Source organism: Podarcis erhardii (assembly GCF_964252035.2).
Source record: "Podarcis erhardii genome assembly, chromosome: 8".
Lineage (NCBI taxonomy): Eukaryota > Metazoa > Chordata > Lepidosauria > Squamata > Lacertidae > Podarcis > Podarcis erhardii.
The window spans coordinates 50,773,884-50,781,515 of NC_138499.1; positions in this window are offsets into that span (position 1 = coordinate 50,773,884).

The following is a 7,632-nucleotide window of genomic DNA, read 5'->3' on the forward strand; positions in this document are numbered from 1 at the left end:
TCACCCTTCAGGGAAGCCTCACAGTAGTCCATTCTAGAAGTTACCAGTGTGTGGATCACATGGCCAGGCTTTTTCACTCCAGGTATGGGTACAAGTGGTGTGCAAGCCAAAGCTGGTAAAAGGTATTGGGACTTCCAGGAACAAAGACAAATCAAGGAGCACTCCCATACTGTGTGTCTGTTCCTCGGGACTGCAACACCATTCAGGACAGGCATGCAACTCAGCTCCCAGACTTTAGAAACACCTCTGTCTTGCCAGGATTCAGTTTCAGTTGATTGGCCTTCATCCAGCCCGTTATTGCATCCAGACACTGGTTCATGGTCTATACAGGCTCATCTGATTCAGACATAACCAGGGGAAAGAGCTGGGCAACATCAGCATGTTGAGAATACAATGCTCCAAATCTCCTAAAGATTACTTCATATTGATGTAAAATAGCACTGACTCACCCCATAATACAATGCAATTTTGTCATAGCAGGCCTCTGAGGGTTGTACAGTACCATGTGCTGAAATTATGTCAACAATTTCTGGGCTGCCCAAAAAACTCTGTTGGATGGCTACTTGTGAGGCCGAAAAGCTGCCTTCACCATCATGCACTAGGCATAATTGTGTGCTCTAGCATATGGTCACCTTCACAAGAAATCCTATGTCTGTTTCATTACCTGCAGGTCAAGTGCAGCTTGATCTCTGCAGCATTGAAAGGGCACTCAGATATTATTGTATCAGTGGCCCATCACATCTCGCCATACTACCAGAAAAAGTTGTGTAAGCTGATTCAAATATCAGAAATAAGTGGGATCGCTTTACACATAATTAAATAAATGTGTAGACGCGCACACAATTAATCAGTTCAAAAGGAAGCTGCAGGCATTTTTACACAAGGAGGAAATCAAATAATTTGTTGGCTAGCTAAAAATTTTCTGGTTAAGAAGAGGCAGTGCAAGTTAACTTGAATTTCTGTAAGTTAATAAGAATATACCTCAATGAATCATAGTCTGTCTTAGCCTCTTGTACGTTACTAATTTAATCATGAAAAGTCTGTTGAGATATTGAATTTGGGTTTTTTAGATTTAAAAAAGTCTTCCTCAACAGTTCATGCACAGATTATTTATTTATTTATTTATTTATGTTCCCAACATGTTTGTCAGTGTAAACTGCTACAATTTTAAGGAACGTTCTGTCATGAATCTTATGATATTTGGTGCTTTTCTTGGAACCACACAGCTGAAATTAGCTACCTAAGAACCCTAGTTGAAAATATTAATCTCCAGTTTGAGCCTCCAAACATGACTCAATATGTCCATTGGACATTCCAGTCGTACAGAAGGCTATTGATGGCTATTAGCCACAAAGACTATAATCTACCACCAATCTTGGCTGCAGGACCAATGAATAATGACCAACAGACTTCTGCCTGGAATGGGTTACCAAACTGGCCTAGCAGCCTGGTTAGTTGCGGTTGTGACAGAACTTGGGCCAGGACCCACTCTAGATTGAGAGGCCTCAATGCTATACAAGGATTTTTCAAGTGCAAATCAAGCTTCCACTTTTGTAGTCACACTGGCAAGAAAAAGTGACCAGCCTATTGCTGATTCATGAAGCTGAATATGAATGAAAATAAGACCATAGATAGCAATAAACTGGAATAATTTGATATTTGTGTGGTAACCTGTGGCTCTGCAGATGTTGTTGGTCTGCAGTTCCCATCAGCTCCAGCCAGCATGACCAATGGTGATGATGATGGGAGTTGTAGTCGAATAACATTCAAAGGGCCACAGGTTCTCTGTCACTGACCTGGAGTATTTTTGTTTTGGGATTCTCCAGAAAGCACCTGTAGGATAGTTCATAGATCCTAAAAGCTAGCATTACTCCATTATATAGAGTAGAGGATTCACAATCTTAATAAAGAATCAATTCTTAGCTTTCAGCCATATCAATATGTTTATGTTGTCAAAAGGTATCTTTTCAAGGGGAAAGGATCAATAAACCATCCTTTTTCTTTAAAATGAGTTCAGATTTCTGCCAGTTCTAAGACTGTACATTTACAGGAAACCTATAGACTTGAATTCTAAAGTTTGGCTCAGCTGAATGGGTATCAGTAGCAACAGAATGTTCCTTCAAATTCTAGATTATTAGATCAGAATATATTTTCTTTTTAAAGGAGCAGGAGAATCTATGCTTGTCTATGAATAGGCCACATCCACACCTTACATTTAAAGCACTGTATTTCCCCAAATAATCCTGTGAACTGTAGTTTTATTAAGGGTGCTGATAGTTATTAGGAGGTCCCTATTCCCTCTGCAGAGCTACAATTTCCAGATTGCTTTCCTCCTCCCATGAAAGGAGGGAGGAGAACAATATTCAGAAGGAAAGGGAACATGTTGATAGGTCTGCATTCAGGTTCCTGGATCTAGATGTTAGTGGAGTAGCTTGAGAAGAACCACTGACAAGGCCAAACTAAAGCAGAGGCTAAATGAGACCATTGTCTCAGGTGGGGGTGGGAGAACAACAAATGGGCATCAACAGCCCCCCATTTGCCTCAGCATATGCCTACCTGCTTAGCCAGCCACTTGATGAGGCAAGACTCTCAATTCCTCCACTTGCTCTGAAGGGCCAAGGACATCCTTCAGAGTGAGGTGAAGAGGAGAGTACCTGGGCCACCACGGCAGCTTGTCACAGCACCCTTTTTCACTGTGGGAGAGAAATTGCGAGCACTGCTGTTAATGTGATAACTATGAAAAAAGTTTTTTTTAAAGTAAGTGAGGGGGTGAAGGTTGAAGGGGAGACACTTCTGGCATCATGAAAAGAGAGGGTGGGCAGGCTGCAGCAGGGAGAGGAGAAGTGCCCCCACCTACCTCAGAGAGGTAGGACTGGGTGTGCTAGGACTGGATCTTGTGCTAGGACTGGATTGTTGTTGTTGTTTAGTCGTTTAATCGTATCCGACTCTTCGTGACCCCATGGACCAGAGCACGTCAGGCACTTCTGTCTTCCACTGCCTCCCGCAGTTTGGTCAGACTCATGTTTGTAGCTTCGAGAACACTGTCCAACCCTCGTCCTCTGTCGTCCCCTTCTCCTTGTGCCCTCCATCTTTCCCAACATCAGGGTCTTTTCCAGGTAGTCTTGTCTTCTCATGAGGTAGCCAAAGTATTGGAGCCTCAGCTTCACGACCTGTCCTCCCAGTGAGCACTCAGGTGCTGATTTCCTTAAGAATGGATGCATTTGATCTTCTTGCAGTCCATGGGACTCTCAAGAGTCTCCTCCAGCACCATAATTCAAAAGCATCAATTCTTCAGCGATCAGCCTTCTTTATGGTCCAGCTCTCACTTCCATACATCACTACTGGGAAAACCATGGCTTTAACTATACGGACCTTTGTTGGCAAGGTGATGTCTCTGCTTTTTAAGATGCTGTCTAGGTTTGCCATCACCTTTCTCCCAAGGAGCAGGTGTCTTTTAATTTCGTGACTGCTGTCACCATCTGCAGTGATCATGGAGCCCAAGAAAGGACTGGATTAGAGAATTGGAAAAAGAAGTCACTCTTCCACATGACCATAGTATAACTAACTCGTTTTCTTCAAGAGAGGCAAACAACAGTTGAATATTCTTCATTTTTTATATCTACATGACCCAAGTGTTCAAACTACAGTGCAATGAGATTGACAAGATGCCAATATGGATTCCTCTCCTACAGTTCTGGAATGCATCAAGAAACATTGCAGCACATAGTTTGCTTAAACAAGGTTGAAATGTAATACAGATAGAAACCGCAAAGTCCACCCAGATCCAGTTCCCAGACTGTCACATCATCATGAGGAATTGTTGAATAATGTACACATATTTTAGGGCAATTTTTTTCAGGGCATGTAATTCATAGAATCAGATATATGTATAAGGTCCATGGATATTATCTGAAAATACCCTTCTACATTTTTCTCATATTTTTAATGGGGAAAACATACATATTTGGCTTGAAATTGTCATTAGCTTTTGGAGGCTATCTTTTGGTTCAAATAAATCTTGATGCCCAATGTATATGTAGAATTTTATTTGCCTCTGAAAGCTGCATCAAAGATTCCATTAAAGGAGAGCAGTGGCCATTGTCCCCTTCCTTGAAAATCTAAAATTATAAATCACCTTATAATAAGTTTGACCATTGGTCCATATAACTTTGTTGTGTCTGCATGGGCAATATCTCTCCATAATTTCAGAGAAGGGTCTTTCTTGTCCAACCTAGAGAAGGCACTGAACCTTTCATAAGTCAGGAGTACCTATATTTTAAACCAAGTCTCTGGTTCCACACACTGTGTGAAAATTGCTCTAGTCTAGGCAATTAAAGAGCCTACAAACAAGGTATATATGCATGCTAAATAAACAAGTATCTTTGTGGGGAGAAAAGGTAGGGTGCATGTGTGAGCTCACCTGATAACCTTAGGCAAGGCACTATTTTTCAGTCTCAGCTGCCATATGCACCCCAATAATAATGTGGGGTTTATAATCCTTATTGGTCTTTTAGCATTCGTATAATTGGGGGTAAGATAAGCCAAGAGGACGCGGGTGACGCTGTGGGTTAAACCACAGAGCCTAGGGCTTGCCGATCAGAAGGTCGGTGGTTCGAATCCCTGTGACGGGGTGAGTTCCTGTTGCTCAGTCCCTGCTCCTGCCTACCTAGCAGTTCGAAAGTACGTCAAAGTGCAAGTAGATAAATAGGTACCGCTCCGGCAGGAAGGTAAACGGCATTTCTGTGCACTACTCTGGTTCGCCAGAATCAGCTTAGTCATGCTGGCCACATGACCCAGAAGCTGTACGCCGGCTCCCTCGGCCAATAAAGCGAGATGAGCGCCACAACCCCAGAGTCGGTCACGACTGGACCTAACAGTCACAGGTCCCTTTACCTTTACCTTAAGATAAGCCAAACTGCTATTTGTTGAAACTGCAGAAGAGCTTTAGGATGCAGTTCTATAATCAAGATTCTCCAGCTGAACAACTAAATGTTTGCAGCATAAACACTACTACACTGGACAAACACCTGATATGCAACCACCATGCCAGATACATCACCTGAACACCAGACATGGTGGTGGAACAAGCCAGGGTCAGAGCCATTCTACTGGCAAAGATATGGCAGTATATGGTTCCCGCCCCCCACAAAGGCCTTACTTCCAGTATTGGACATGTCATTCTACAGCATAGCAGTGGTGTATCTCTGATCTCAGCATAACATGAGTATAGGTTTGCTCTGCTAGTGATTTCCTGGTGTCATCTGATAGCCAACCATGTTGTCTGTTGTAATTATCTAATGTGATCAGTTTGGAGGATGCTTTTATGAATGGATTCAATGTATTGTATTTCTTTGCCATCTTGAACATTGCAGCTATCAACACTGGCATTGGAAATCCATAATTCCTGGTGACTTATCATTGAAGCAAAAGACATGGTGACCTCAGAACCATGTGGCTAGGAAATTGATTTCTTTAGCAGTAGGTATAGCATTTTACCTGGCAGTGTAATACTAAAGAACGCTTGCATAATCCCTGAGAATGCATACACTCCAAGGATACATTTACAAAGGCTTTCACCTGATAGCCCCGTTGTTTACCACAGGCTAATTCTTCTGTTGACTTGGAATTACACAATCACATTATGGTACTTTCTGAATAAAATATTATGTACAAATTATGATGTTCACGTAGGCTTCCTCTTCTAACAAAGGGAATCATATTCATTCCTGTAATGAATCCACCAGAGATATATAGACAAGTAATAAATTATTAAAGGAATCTGAATCAGTGCATCAATTTCCACTTTTGATTTTGATGCTATGTTATGATGGCACTATTTGTTACAAGCAGAGAGGGGCTTTCTCTCTAGCCAGCCATGTCATTAGTTTTGTTTCCATTTAAACAATGGCATTATTATTATTATTATTATTATTATTATTATTATTATTTCATACACTTTCTTCATCACCTCTAACTCCCTATTGCTTCTTCAAGGGATAATAATTTGAATAGGCCTGAAGTATTCAGCTGAAAGGTTTCTGTACGTACCATTGAAGGAGTATATTGACATTTATACAAGTAACCCATATTCAAATATGTGTTCTGAATATGGACTATGCAAGTTTAATTCCAGCACTGGTGACATCTATGGGGGGCCATGGGGGCCAGCCCCCATATTTTCAAGGAGTCCGCCCCCCCCAAAAAATTCCATGTGCTGGCATGTCCTCCACCAGGAATGCAGCGAAGGAAAGGAAGCTGGCGGTGAGGAGGTGGGGGCTGGCAGGCAGAGTCAGCCTGGCTGGGTTGGGGTGGCATGTTGGAGGCAACTCAGCATGCCTGAATTTCAGTGTTAGTATTCACAGACCAGAGTTACCACATTCCTCAGTCAGATGGCAGAACTGTACTGATCACCACATTTTTATAGGAAAAGTCCATAAAGGCACCAGCAATTCAGGTAAACAATAGATCCATATTCATTTGATTGTTTTCTGTCACAAGATTTGGAATATAAGGGCTGCATCTGAAGTATATGGTCACCGTGGGAGATTTAGCACAGCTGATGTGACCCTGACTGATGGTGCCATATCCTAGCCCTTAAAAATAAATCTCAAGAGCTTTCCATTTGCAGATTCATTATAGATTCTACAGAATCTATAGGTTCGCATGGACAGAATTGGATTTGGGTTTGTTGTTTTTTAAACTGAGAAATTATGTACAATGCAAATACAGAGGGCCTTCTCGGTAGTGGCTGTTTAGGGAAGCTTTTAATGTTTGATGTATTACAGTATTTTATTTTATTTTATTTTATTTTATTTTATTTTATTTTATTTTATTTTATTTTATTTTATTTTATTTTATTTTATTATTTTATTTTATTTTATTTTATTTTATTTTATTTTATTTTGGAAGCTGCCCAGAGTGGCTGGGGAAGCCCAGCCAGATGGGCGGGGTATAAATAATAAATTCTTATTATTATTATTACAAATGATCTTTCTGTGGGGTTAGTGAGAATTAGCACTTGCGCTACCCAAATTTATGGAAGTGTTTAACAAAAAAGCAATATAATTCGTAACTTCAGGTGCATATTAGGAAGAAGGCAAGTATGTGAGCACCAGTGCTTTGAAAGCTATGCAAAGCCTGTCCTAATAAGCTGAGTCACCAAACAGATTCCTATAAACAACACCAGTCCATTGTGAAAATAATTACAGTTTTCCTTTACATTTTTGCCCTTCATTTTATACCTGTGAAACTTTTTTCTTTCCTTTGACCCATTTCACTAGAGTGGAGACTGAACCAGACTTACTGGGAGTGTTCCTAAGATTGATCCACTATTGTGCTTCTGAGACGGGTGGGATCAGCAGCAACATGTCAAAGCAAATCTTGCCTGATCTTTCTGTTTCATGTACTGCCTCTGCCGAGCTGCCTGGACAAACACCAGAGAAGCCAGACAGCACACCCCTGGGACACAGCTGTGGAATTTGTGGAATACATTTTATTCTTTTTTACCCAATTAAGCGAGAAATTAAGCAAATGTCTGGTGACATGTGTAGCTATATTTTATAAAATAAGACAGATCAGCAAAAAGAGATCTTTGCCTTCTGTGCTTGTGAATTGATTCATATTCCAGTGGTA